Genomic DNA, 15,101 nt, shown 5'->3' with positions numbered 1-15,101 from the left:
TTTTGAAATTCTCAAATGGCAATTCCTTAAAAATCGCTATTTGAGAATCACAAAAGTGTATCTTGATACATCTGGCCCTTAGTTAAGCAGAGGGAAGAGGAAATGGAGAAAATATATAATCTACTTGACTCTGCTAAAATATTTGCTCTGGTTTTATTCACTGTTGCTTATTTGTGCATGGTATTTCAGTACCAGACTGTGCTGTTTGGGTATATCCTCTAGAGTAATGTGAAAGGACCAGCTAATCCAGCTCAAAAACGTCTGTAAAGAGACTGGGCTTCCTGCTGAAAGCACCACCAGTAAGGTGAAGCTTCAAAAGGCACTAGGGGCCTGGACAGAAGCTTACTTTATACAAAACAAACCACCGCTAAGGATGATGAACTTTATCCTGTCAGAGCAGGGAACAATGTATCTTCCGGTGGCCTGTCCTCAGATGAACTGGCAGAGATGAGGGAAGAGACAGACTTTAAGTGGAAGGCAGCTAAATTAAAAATGGAGGCAGAAAAGGAAAAAGCTGAAAGGGCCTAGGAGAAGAGAGAAATGTTCCTGGCTCATGAGACGAGCCTAAAGGAGCTGGACATCAAGGCCAGACAGGCAAATTCCAATAGTGATGGTGGCACCATACCTGTAGTACTTGACGTAGAGTAAAGGGCTTGCATGCACAAGGATTTTCTGCCCAGTTATGAGGTGGGAGATTACATTGACAACCCGTTTTTCACGTATGAAGTTGCACTGAAGGTTCACAGGGGTCCGGCGGAGACCCGGGCGGGTTGGGTGGGGGTCCATGGTAAGCCATGCCTACTCTTGGTAGGAACACACTTCTTACAGTAGAGGTTGGGACCAAAGTAAGTATACCCCTATGATGGCATTTTAGTTGCCAAATGTGGGCTGACCCCTGAGAAGTATCTGCAAAGATTCAGGGACAGCCCAAAGCTCCCCAACCAATCCTGGGTAGATTTTGTGGGCTACTCCATCAAGGCACGGAATGCTTGGGTGCAGGCATCAAAGTAAATAGTTATGTTGGGTTGTACAATTTAATCATGAGAGTGCAGAGGCTCAGTATTTTCTTTGCAACATTGCACCAGCACCTAGTTGACAGTAAGCTGACTGGCCACCAGGAAGCTTGCTGAGGAGGTGGACCTCTGGGCCAACACCAGAGAATCCAAGAATATACCTGGGAGTGACACCAAAAAGGGTGGTTTAGGTTACTCCCAGCAGAGTGAGGGGGAAGTTAAAGATGACTCAGATAAGTCTCAAAGTGAGGGGGAGAAAAGGGCTTCCAAGCCTTATCTCAGAAACAGGGAGGAGGTTCTGGTGGGTGGTGGCACAGGACTTCCTAATTCCAACTCGGTGCTCCCAGTTAGGACACAAATATGGGGACTCTGTATGTTCAAAGAACCACCCACTGGTGGGACCTCTATAGGGTTGGCCAATGCGGCCTTAGGGGTAAGTAGTCCCCAGGGGTAGGTCATGGACCATGCTATGATCTCCCTTAATTGGGAGATAGAATCAGAGGGTGAATTGGTGATCCCTCAGGGTGGGAATCATCAATGACACCAGGTGAAAGTGAATTGGGTCGCAGTCACTTCTCTGAGGGGCACAGAGGCTAGCCAGACCATGGCAGTGGAAAAGCTAGTTACCCTGTAGTAGTACACCAGCTAGGTACATACAGTAACTCATTTAGATGGACAGGACTTCCCTGGAATGGGGTTGGGAGGTGACCCATAGTAGGATCATAGTTATTCCTCAGATGCCCATAGATGGAATTCTGGGGAATGAGTTGCCCCAATTGTCAGGAAAACTGGGAGGGGTATCCACCAAGGGTGCCCTGCCAGTTCAGTGTTCTGGGGTACCACTCCTGAGCAGAGGGCACGGGAGCCCAGATGGAGGGGCAGGTTGATCCTCTGGGTACAGACGCTGGGTTGAATGATGATTGTCAGGATACCACCCCTGAACTGGTGGGAGGTATAGTGGAAGAAGGGTGCAAGACACCAGGGTCTATGCCCCCACTCTGAGATACCTCAGATAAACTGCAGTAGCAACACGAGGAACTCCTTTCCAGCCTCAAGGGTGCAAGAGAAGTCTACCCAATATCCCCGCCTAGAACCTCCACATAGCAGTGGATGGAGCAGGGTCTGGCTCCTGACAATCTCAGCTGTCAGTTGCCTCTGCTGGTTACTTTCCCTATTGGGCAGAGTTTTCCTTGATTTGGGGACAGAACTCTAATCAAAGGGGGAAATAGGCCACATCACTTTGTAGACATGGTGGTACTGTCTGTCCACTGCAATGCATCTGTGAGCAAATTAAGGTTGGGGGTAGTGTAGGAGCGGGCGTAGAGTGAGTAGTGTTGTATTGTCGTAGTGTTTTAAGGTTTAGGGTAGTGTAGAGGTGGGAGTATTGTGGGTAGTGGTTTAGGGTAGGGTAGTGTCGTAGTGTTTTAGGGTTTAGGGTAGTGTACGGTTGGGAGTAGTGTTGGTAGTGTTGTAGTGTTTGTGTTGTGTAGTGTTTTAGGGTTTAGGGTAGTGTTGTAGTGTTTGTTTAGTGTAGTGTTTTAGGGTTTAGGGTAGTGTTGTAGTGTTTATGCAGTGTAGTGTTTAGGCTTCAGGGTAGTGTGGTAGTATAGTGTTTTAGGGTTTAGGGTAGTGTTGTAGTGTTTGTGTAGTGTTTTAGGCTTTAGGGTAGTGTAGTGGTGTAGTGTTTTAGGGTAGTGTTGTAGTGTTTGTGTAGTGTAATGCTTTAGGGTTTAGGGTAGTGTTGTACTGTTTATGCAGTGTAGTGTTTTAGGCTTTAGGGTAGTGTAGTGTTTTAGGATTTAGGGTAGTGTTGTAGTGTTTGTGTACTGTAGTGCATTAGGGTTTAGGGTAGTGATGTAGTGTTTGTGCAGTGTAGTGTTTTAGGGTTTAGGGTAGTACTTTAGTGTTTGTGTAGAGTAGTGTTTTATGGTTTAGGGTAGTGTTGTAGTGTTTGTGTAGTGTAGTGTTTTAGGGTAGTGTAGTGTTTTAGGGTAGTGTCGGGGGGTTGTGCTGGGTAGTGTAATGTTATTGTAGGGAGAGGACTGGGGGTCGGGGGAGGGTTGTGTAGGGGTAGGGTTGTAACATACCTTGCAAAATGTAACCACAAGTATAGCTTTACCACGCATGCCTTTGCGTTGTAATGGCATGCGTGGTAAATGCATACCCGTGGTATAATTTTGCGATGTAATGGCATGTCGTTGTCATTAACATCGCATAGTAATACCTGCATTGTAATGGCATGTGTGGTATTAGTGTGCGCTGTAATGACATACAACCATTGTAGGGTAGTCCCTATCAGTTTGATCATTTCCTTCCTGGTTGACAGCTTTTTTAGCGCCTGTATAGGGAAAATGCAATGGTGTGCCGTATTTTTATACAAAAGGCGCATCCCTGCATTTAAAAAATGATGGAGTACGGCGTAACCAATTTTAGAGTAACACTGCACTCCAACATTTTGTTATAAATATCCCCCTTAGTTTCTTCCCCTACACCAAACCGATTATGGGGTCTTCCCTCTGCATTTCAACCACATACTCCTTCCACTGACAGTAGTGTCTACATCTTTAACAGCATCCAGGGTAAGAATGTGCTTTCAGTCGCGATGTGCAGGTAAGAGCAATGGGGTTGTAGGGCGGGGGGACGACAGATGTCAAAATAGGGAGAATAACACTTTAAAAAATGATAAAATCACTTACCTTGCGCTTGCCGAGTAGGCGAAGCAGCGAGAGCAAGATAAATGGTTTTCTGTTAAAAAGATGTAATAACACCAGATAAGTTTGCAAGTAGGCTTTAATGGTAAAACATCACCAACAGCTCACAACAGCTCTGCCAGCTCCTCCAGGCTCCAAGACTCATCTGAGCATGGAACCATAAGGAGAGAGGAAAGAATGTACAAGAAAGGAATAGCAGTATGTCATAGTACAAACCAAAGGAAGCAAGCAAAAGTACATTACAACATATCCCCTATACTAAAGAAAAGGAGAAAAAGAACAATATTAAAATGCAAACATAAGTACAATAAAACATCAAAAGCAAAACAGGTACTTCAATAGAAAAAAAATGAGAAATTAATGACTTAAACATAATCTCTATAACGTAACGGAGCTTGATGAGCTCTCTGTGAAAACCTTCTAGAAGAAACAACACTTGAACCAGCAGGGGAAGGGGCAGGGGAAGAACAATCCAAGCTGGAAGGAGTAGAAGGCGATACAGAAGAGAACTTAGCAAGCCTGGACATACTCCATTTACAACCATTGTGCATGGTGACCACATTCCTGTAAATCTTTGTAATTTTGAATGGGCCCATGAACTCGGAGTTACCTTTTATAGAAAACCTAGGTTTTTTAACTAAAACCCATTCGCCCACACACGACAAGACCGGTTTGGTAGAATTCTTCATAGCATACCGCTCTTTATATTTTTGTTGATAAGAAAGAATTCTGTCCTCCACATTCCCCCCATCCAAAGGGAGAAGAGACTGAGGAGGAAGCCAAGAGGGATTCAATTTTGAACAAGCTTGCCTACCACGTAACAGAAAAACCAGAGAGGACTTGGAAATGTAATTGATAGTGGTGCGATGTGCCCACCAGGTATCACGTAAGACATCTTTAAGAGAAACTTTCATCTCAATAGTTCTCTGTACACACCCCTTAACAACACGCTTCATCCGCCCTGCAAGTCCATTGGCCTGTGGTGCATAAAGTGCAGTTTTAAGATGAGAAATGCCATGGTCAAGTAAAAAAGTCTCCATATCAGTGGAAATAAATTGCACACCATTATCAGTAACGATGCACTTGGGAATACCTTCAGAAGCAAATTCATCACACAAGAAATCAATGACAACTTTGGAAGTGACTGAGGCTACACACTTAGTGGACACCCACTTTGAAGTATAATCAACAAGAAGGATCACAAATCTCTCCGAAGGTATCAACAAATCAAATGGACCCATGATATCCAAACCTAATTTGGACCAAGGTTGTTCAGGAATAGCCACCGGTGATAATGGAGCTTTGTACACAACTTTGGACTTGTCATTAATGGCACACTGGTAGCAATCTTTAACCACCAGTTCAACCTCACTGTCCATGTTAGGCCACCAATACCTTTCTCTCAAACGTGCTTTGGTGAGACTCCTGCCCATATGCCCATCACGTGCAAGATTGATTAATTTTGATCTCATTAGGGAAGGAGGAATTAACCTCTCACCAGGCATTACAATGTCATCAACAATGGTAAGTTCATCATGAACAGACCAAAAAGGCAAAAGCTTTTTGTTAATATCTTTGCTGTTATTATGCCAACCCTTCACTACAAAATCCTTAAGCAGAGGAAAAATCTGATCACCAGATTGAGCAGCCACCCAATCATCCAAAGAAACGGCCCTTTCACTTACCCAGGACACTTTAACACTGCCCAAATCCAAATGTTCAGCCTGATCCGGTAAGGGTAAACGTGAGAGACAATCCGCAGCCTTATTCAAAGACCCAGGAAAATATTTCACAATGAAATTAAACTCTTCTAACCCCTCACTCCAGCGTTTAAGCCTGGGGGTTAGTCTCTCACTCTCCATGCAAGAAAATACTTGTATTAAAGGTTTGTGATCTGACTTTACAATAAAAGGAATTCCCCACAAATAAAATTTAAAATGTTTAATGGCCCAAACAACCGCAAGAGCCTCTCTTTCAATGCAAGAATAGTTTTCTTCAGCCTTTTTCAGAGCTCTGGAGGCAAATGCCACAACCCTTTCAACACCATTGTCAACTTGAGAGAGAACGGCATCCAAACCGGACAAACTAGCATCAGTGGAGAGGAGAGGTTTTTTTTGGTATCAAAATGACCCAAACTCGGCAGTTGACTGATAGTCTGCTTTATAAGTTGAAATGCATCATTGCAACCAGTATTCCACCTTTTTTTAGAAGGTTTCTAATAGGCTCCACAACAGAGGCAATTTTTTTTATAAATTTAGCATAAAACTCGGCTACACCAAGAAATGATCTGACTTGATCCTTGTCATGTGGGGTGGGAGCCTCTGCAATACTCTTGGCTAAATCTAACTTGGGCTGGATTCCTTCTCCTGAAATTACATGACCAAGATAAGTAACCGAAGTTACACCAATCTTACATTTTGCTTTGTTCGCAGTCAAACCCTTGTCTGCTAATTTCAACAAAACAGCTCTTAAAACACTATCATGTTCAATATTGTCCTTGCCAAAAACCAAAATATCATCTTGGAAGAAAATGACATTTGATACATCGCCTACAACCAATTACATAATTCTTTGAAAACAAGCTGCTGCCGGCGCTAAGCCAAACGGCATCCTGACAAAACGAAACGCTCCCAGCGGTGTGACAAAGGATGTAAGATGTTTTGAATCATGATGAAGAGGAACTTGGTGATAGGCTGAGGACAAGTCAAGAACAGAGAATATTTTAGCCCCAGACAACATAGTGATGGATTCAGGGATATTAGGTAGAGGTTGTCAGTCCACCCAAATGCATTTGTTTAACCCCCTAAGGTCCACACACATGCAAATGTTCTTTCCACCATCCTTGGGGGCCAAAACCACTGGGGCCAACCACTCCGAAGACTCAATTTCTTCTATAACATTCAATTCCATAAGTCTAGAAAGTTCTTGTTTAAGAGGTGCCAGCATCATGTTAGGAACCTTCCTAACTTTAAATACACAAGGAACAGCATTTTTCTTTAGGATAATCCGATGTTCAAAGTCTTTCAGTAAACCCAATTTGTCAGAGAAAACATGGGGAAATTCATCAAAGAACCTGTTGGAAGAAGAGATCTGATCAATGAGCATGACTTGGTCAGAGGGTTTAAGAGCATTAGGATTAAGGATAATGCCTAAATCCCTTTGATGTCTCCAACCCAAAAGATTGTCGCCCCTGTAAGCAATATAAATCTTACCAACTGTTTCACGCCCTTTGAAATGAATTCTCATGACAGTGTAACCTGATACTTCAATGCGAGAACCATTATAACTAACAGCATTAATATCAGGCTTAAATAAGTCAACATTAGGAAAAGTTTTGTTCCAGTTTTCATTTCCAATTAGAGTGTAGGGTGAACCAGAGTCTGCTAAAACAATAACATTTTCTCCACCAATTATAACATTACACTCAGGCATGAAATTAGGATCAGCGTCAATGCTGCCATCACTAGTGACACTGGAAATTACCAAACTGGGAGCATCTGAAGAAGGTACTGGAGATTCAATGGAATGCACTTTAGAAGTGGATTTGTAAACCCTGGCATAGTGTCCTTTTATACCACATTTGAGACAGGTGGAAGACTTAGCATGACAATTGGGAAAAGAAGAAGAATGGTTAGAACTACCACATCTATAGCATTTGATCTTACTGCGATCAAATGGAACTTTTGACTTAGTGTTTTGCATAACCTTACAAATGCTATCATCTGAAGAAGATGATTGAATGGGAATCATGGGTTGAGTAACCTCATAAATACTACTGGAACTGGAAGAACAATCAGGTGAAACTTTGTGTTCTTTCATCTCTTTAGCCCAACCAGAGGTGTTTTCTATACCCTCCACAATCGCTAAAGCTTCCCTCAGAGAAGGATTTTTCGATAAGAGTTTCTCTTGTACCCTTTAACTGTTCGTGCATATGACTAATTGATCACGAATCAAGGAATCAGTAAGTTCCCCAAATTCACAAGTACGTGCCAACGTTTTAAGGGAAGCTACGTAATTTCCAACCTTTTTCCTTAGGTTCCTGTACCCTCATAAAGAACTTGTGTCGTTCTAAAACCACATTGATTCTGGGACCAAAATAATCTTCTAACATCTTTAGAGACATGTGAAAAACATCAGTAGGTGAATCACCAGAACCATCATTTATAGGTATTTCATCAATACTGTCATATATATTACGACCTTCAACTCCTAAGTTGTGTAGGAATATGGCTTGTTTCCTTACAGCAGAAAATTTTTCACCTCCTATAGCTAATAAATAAGAGTCAAAAAGATTTTTCCATCTTTTCCATGGGAGAATAGGTTCACCTTTCTCACAAAGAAAAGCAGGGGGTTGAGTCATTGAAGAAGACGAACTCATTGTCAGATAAAATAGGAGGAGTTAAAACCAGCAATAAACTTTAAAAAAAATAAAGTGTGCGTATCACATGAAGAATAAGAAAAAACACAGTCTGTGTGTGTGTATCACTGAAGAGTCTGAACTGATACACAGTGTAAGTTGATACAGTCACGAAACAAAAAAAATTGAAGACAAAAATAAGTGTCAGTAATCCAGAATGTAAATCTCACCAAACTGGGAGAAAACGTAGGAAGTCCACTGAGAAATGAGAATTTCACTAAAGCGGGTGAAAACGAACGAAGTCTGACGAATATTATGCCCAAGACGTGCGCTGAAAGGTAACTAGGCAACTGAAGCAGTCAAAATGGCGGCACGCATGCGTGTGACGTCACCACATCCATTCGTCACACGCAACGCCAGCCGGGAGACCAGGAAGTAACTAGCGCGATGGCCGGGTGCGCGGGGAAGCAGCGCAATACAAAAGACGTTCCAAGATGAAGGAGAGAACGGAGAGCGAGGCAGAGCGTGTAAGTAACGGCAGGTAAGGCCGTTGACACTCGAAAGTAAACGGGATAGCTTCAGGCCTAGCGTCGAGGAAAAATGCTAGAAAAGAGGGTGAAAAGCGCACAACACAGGGAATACCTGAAGTGAATGGGCAGTCAATAAGCATCCAAGTAGAAATGTCGAAGATGAATCCCAAAATCCAAAGTCCACAAAAAGCAAGAAGTTTAGTCTGAAAAGTCAAAAAGCAAGTCTAAAGAGATCCAGTGGTCAGATCCAAGCATTAAAATGTAAAATCCAGAGAGGGAAGTCAAATCCAACGAAATCCAAATTAGCAATTGTAGAAGTTCAGGAAAGTCTTAAATCCAATTCACAACGAAGTGAAAGGTGGGTTCAGGGTTAAGTGGTGATGTGGCGTGCAACATTAGGAAAAGTTTTGTTCCAGTTTTCATTTCCAATTAGAGTGTAGGGTGAACCAGAGTCTGCTAAAACAATAACATTTTCTCCACCAATTATAACATTACACTCAGGCATGAAAATAGGATCAGCGTCAATGCTGCCATCACTAGTGACACTGGAAATTACCAATCTGGGAGCATCTGAAGAAGGTACTGGAGATTCAATGGAATGCACTTTAGAAGTGGATTTGCAAACCCTGGCATAGTGTCCTTTTATACCACATTTGAGACAGGTGGAAGACTTAGCATAACAATTGGGAAAAGAAGAAGAATGGTTAGAACTACCACATCTATAGCATTTGATCTTACTGCGATCAAATGGAACTTTTGACTTAGTGTTTTGCATAACCTTACAAATGCTAACATCTGAAGAAGGTGATTGAATGGGAATCATGGGTTGAGTAACCTCATAAATACTACTGGAACTGGAAGAACAATCAGGTGAAACTTTGTGTTCTTTCATCTCTTTAGCCCAACCAGAGGTGTTTTCTATACCCTCCACAATCGCTAAAGCTTCCCTCAGAGAAGGATTTTTCGACAAGAGTTTCTCTTGTACCCTTGAACTGTTCGTGCATCTGACTAATTGGTCACGAATCAAGGAATCAGTAAGTTCCCCAAATTCACAAGTACGTGCCAACGTTTTAAGGGAAGCTGCGTAATTTCCAACCTTTTTCCTTAGGTTCCTGTACCCTCATAAAGAACTTGTGTCGTTCTAAAACCACATTGATTCTGGGACCAAAATAATCTTCTAACATCTTTAGAGACATGTGAAAAACATCAGTAGGTGAATCACCAGAACCATCATTTATAGGTATTTCATCAATACTGTCATATATATTACGACCTTCAACTCCTAAGTTGTGTAGTAATATGGCTTGTTTCCTTACAGCAGAACATTTTTCACCTCCTATAGCTAATAAATAAGAGTCAAAAAGATTTTTCCATCTTTTCCATGGGAGAATAGGTTCACCTTTCTCACAAAGAAAAGCAGGGGGTTGAGTCAATGAAGAAGACGAACTCATTGTCAGATAAAATAGGAGGAGTTAAAACCAGCAATAAACTTTAAAAAAAATAAAGTGTGCATATCACATGAAGAATAAGAAAAAACACAGTCTGAGTGTGTGTATCACTGAAGAGTCTGAACTGATACACAGTGTAAGTTGATACAGTCACGAAACAAAAAAAAATTGAAGACAAAAATAAGTGTCAGTAATCCAGAATGTAAATCTCACCAAACTGGGAGAAAACGTAGGAAGTCCACTGAGAAATGAGAATTTCACTAAAGCGGGTGAAAACGAACGAAGTCTGATGAATATTATGCCCAAGACGTGCGCTGAAAGGTAACTAGGCAACTGAAGCCGTCAAAATGGCGGCACGCATGCGTGTGACGTCACCACGTCCATTCGTCACACGCAACGCCAGCCGGGAGACCAGGAAGTAACTAGCGCGATGGCCGGGTGCGCGGGGAAGCAGCGCAATACAAAAGACGTTCCAAGATGAAGGAGAGAACGGAGAGCGAGGCAGAGCGTGTAAGTAACGGCAGGTAAGGCCGTTGACACTCGAAAGTAAACGGGATAGCTTCAGGCCTAGCGTCGAGGAAAAATGCTAGAAAAGAGGGTGAAAAGCGCACAACACAGGGAATACCTGAAGTGAATGGGCAGTCAATAGGCATCCAAGTAGAAATGTCGAAGATTAATCCCAAAATCCAAAGTCCACAAAAAGCAAGAAGTTTAGTCTGAAAAGTCAAAAAGCAAGTCTAAAGAGATCCAGTGGTCAGATCCAAGCATTAAAATGTAAAATCATGAGAGGGAAGTCAAATCCAACGAAATCCAAATTATTAATTGTAGAAGTTCAGGAAAGTCTTAAATCCAATTCACAACGAAGTGAAAGGTGGGTTTAGGGTTAAGTGGTGATGTGGCGTGCAACATTAGGAAAAGTTTTGTTCCAGTTTTCATTTCCAATTAGAGTGTAGGGTGAACCAGAGTCTGCTAAAACAATAACATTTTCTCCACCAATTATAACATTACACTCAGGCATGAAAATAGGATCAGCGTCAATGCTGCCATCACTAGTGACACTGGAAATTACCAATCTGGGAGCATCTGAAGAAGGTACTGGAGATTCAATGGAATGCACTTTAGAAGTGGATTTGCAAACCCTGGCATAGTGTCCTTTTATACCACATTTGAGACAGGTGGAAGACTTAGCATAACAATTGGGAAAAGAAGAAGAATGGTTAGAACTACCACATCTATAGCATTTGATCTTACTGCGATCAAATGGAACTTTTGACTTAGTGTTTTGCACAACCTTACAAATGCTATCATCTGAAGAAGGTGATTGAATGGGAATCATGGGTTGAGTAACCTCATAAATACTACTGGAACTGGAAGAACAATCAGGTGAAACTTTGTGTTCTTTCATCTCTTTAGCCCAACCAGAGGTGTTTTCTATACCCTCCACAATCGCTAAAGCTTCCCTCAGAGAAGGATTTTTCGACAAGAGTTTCTCTTGTACCCTTGAACTGTTCGTGCATCTGACTAATTGATCACGAATCAAGGAATCAGTAAGTTCCCCAAATTCACAAGTACGTGCCAACGTTTTAAGGGAAGCTGCGTAATTTCCAACCTTTTTCCTTAGGTTCCTGTACCCTCATAAAGAACTTGTGTCGTTCTAAAACCGCATTGATTCTGGGACCAAAATAATCTTCTAACATCTTTAGAGACATGTGAAAAACATCAGTAGGTGAATCACCAGAACCATCATTTATAGGTATTTCATCAATACTGTCATATATATTACGACCTTCAACTCCTAAGTTGTGTAGTAATATGGCTTGTTTCCTTACAGCAGAACATTTTTCACCTCCTATAGCTAATAAATAAGAGTCAAAAAGATTTTTCCATCTTTTCCATGGGAGAATAGGTTCACCTTTCTCACAAAGAAAAGCAGGGGGTTGAGTCATTGAAGAAGACGAACTCATTGTCAGATAAAATAGGAGGAGTTAAAACCAGCAATGAACTTTAAAAAAAATAAAGTTTGCGTATCACATGAAGAATAAGAAAAAACACAGTCTGAGTGTGTGTATCACTGAAGAGTCTGAACTGATACACAGTGTAAGTTGATACAGTCACGAAACAAAAAAAAATTGAAGACAAAAATAAGTGTCAGTAATCCAGAATGTAAATCTCACCAAACTGGGAGAAAACGTAGGAAGTCCACTGAGAAATGAGAATTTCACTAAAGCGGGTGAAAACGAACGAAGTCTGACGAATATTATGCCCAAGACGTGCGCTGAAAGGTAACTAGGCAACTGAAGCAGTCAAAATGGCGGCACGCATGCGTGTGACGTCACCACGTCCATTCGTCACACGCAACGCCAGCCGGGAGACCAGGAAGTAACTAGCGCGATGGCCGGATGCGCGGGGAAGCAGCGCAATACAAAAGACGTTCCAAGATGAAGGAGAGAACGGAGAGCGAGGCAGAGCGTGTAAGTAACGGCAGGTAAGGCCGTTGACACTCGAAAGTAAACGGGATAGCTTCAGGCCTAGCGTCGAGGAAGAATGCTAGAAAAGAGGGTGAAAAGCGCACAACACAGGGAATACCTGAAGTGAATGGGCAGTCAATAAGCATTCAAGTAGAAATGTCGAAGATGAATCCCAAAATCCAAAGTCCACAAAAAGCAAGAAGTTTAGTCTGAAAAGTCAAAAAGCAAGTCTAAAGAGATCCAGTGGTCAGATCCAAGCATTAAAATGTAAAATCCAGAGAGGGAAGTCAAATCCAACGAAATCCAAATTAGTAATTGTAGAAGTTCAGGAAAGTCTTAAATCCAATTCATAACGAAGTGAAAGGTGGGTTCAGGGTTAAGTGGTGATGTGGTGTTTCCCTTCCAAGCTGCCAATCGTCGCCAGTGTTATAAAGATGTAATAACACCAGATAAGTTTGCAAGTAGGCTTTAGTGGTAAAACATCACCAACAGCTCACAACAGCTCTGCCAGCTCCTCCAGGCTCCAAGACTCATCTGAGCATGGAACCATAAGGAGAGAGGAAAGAATGTACAAGAAAGGAATAGCAGTATGTCATAGTACAAACCAAAGGAAGCAAGCAAAAGTACATTACAACATTTTCCTTAAAAAAAATACTATTTTGTCATCCATCGACTTCCCCCCATCCCGCCCCACCGCTCTTACCTGCACCCGCCGCGACTGTGTGCTTTACAAAGATTTGTGAGTACCAACAAACATTTAGGTGTTTGGGTCTGCATATACTTTTCAGGGCATTCCTCCAATAGAATTCCCAATCCCTGCCCCTTAGAAGACATTCCCTTAGAAGCAACCTTACATAATATAGTGAATACAAAACATAAACTCACACCCCTAAAACACTCTACATTTGGACTTAAATCAGTGTTGGTGGTTAATTGGGGTCAGACACATTAAAAATCCTAACAAAAAGTGGTACAGCACCAGAAAAATAAATGTTAACCAACACATTACATGGTGCATCCTGCATTAAGAGTAATGTTATCGATTCCTTTTAGATTGATTTCTATTTCTGCTCCTTGAGGGAGTGCTGTGGGGCGGGGGAGGGCAGAGTGGGGGTAGTAAACTGCATCATACGGCCGAATGGAGGTAAGTAAATAAATAAGTAAATCAAACTAAATATATTGTGCTCACTGCATCGCCATTTGGCGTTGCAGCGTGCAAAATGTCATTTGTTTTATTTATTTCTTTACTTACCTCCATTCGGCCGTATGCCGGAGTTTACTACCCCTCCCCCGCCCCACAGCACTCCCTCGAGGAGCCGCTACTGCATGTGTATGGTTGCATAGCCATATATACAAGAATAAGGCCTTTATGGTGGGAGTTCTTGCCCTGATGGAAGGGATACAAAGTTCAAGGCATAACATGAGCGATGTTTGGACAGACTCTGTAAACCTCATGCATGGATAAGTTAACAAATACCTGTACATAGCCTCGAATCGCAAACTACCTGTGAATATGAAATACGTCACGTGGCTCTACATACTACAAGCATTGGTAAGTCACACAACTATAGCAGTGGAGCTTTAACACTCTTGTAGCTGTTAGAGGAACTGAGGGATGTAGGAGTTAATTGTCCTCAGGGATTCTATCCTCAGTTTGATGTCTTACCTACAGTCTTAATACATTGACAGTGGGGGACAAGAAAGCAAGTGTGTCATCTCAAATGATGAGTCAGTAATATAAGCATTGAGTAATGTGGGTTTCATTGACATACATGCTCTAAATACAGTCTGTCAACTACACCTACATTATAGGAATAGAATGACCCCTCACGTCAGGAAATAAAGAGTTCTACAAAGCATGATACGTTTATCTCACAGCCTGGAAGTCTGTACTGTATGATTCTGGCATTCTACGGGATTTCAGGCATCTTGGTACTGGTACACCTCAGTACTCCTTCATCCAGACTCAATGGATAGCCTGGCAACCAGGGATATTGATAGGGTGTAGGATTTGTGACATGAAAATTAGGCCAGTGGGAATGAGTTGGACTTAAGAGAAGAAACGGGTTCCAAATGGAGTACTTTGGGTGATGGAGTAGAACTCACTATTCGAAAGCTTTCTTTGAATGAGATGAAATAAAGCAGTTGTTCTTGACAGTGCAAAATGTTCTTCCATGAGTCAATGGGTAGACATATATGTTTGAAAAATCTGTGAAAATATCAATAGATCTATTTTGTGTACAGCATTAATAAGTGAAGATTCACTTTGCGCAAATTGTCCCAGAGTAAACAATGGTCAATTAAATATGGTATAGCAACAAGCAGAATTTCTGAAAATGAGACAACGAATCTAGTGGGCCAACAGGATCCGACAGTACTTTCGGTGAACTATAGCACCCTCTCCGTGGACCTCTATGAAAATCTAATAGATATAAATGAAAAAAACACATATACAATATGAGCTGTTAGCGCTGTTGAACTGCAATGTTCAGGTAATCCAGTGCATAGTATTAATTTAGTTGCAATAAGTGATGAATTTTATATTTAAACATTAATGGATTGTTTGAAGGAATA

The sequence above is a fragment of the Lissotriton vulgaris genome, chromosome 4_1, assembly GCF_964263255.1.
Source record: "Lissotriton vulgaris chromosome 4_1, aLisVul1.2, whole genome shotgun sequence".
In the NCBI taxonomy this organism is placed as follows: Eukaryota; Metazoa; Chordata; class Amphibia; order Caudata; family Salamandridae; genus Lissotriton; species Lissotriton vulgaris.
Note: the sequence above shows the minus strand (reverse complement) of the source record.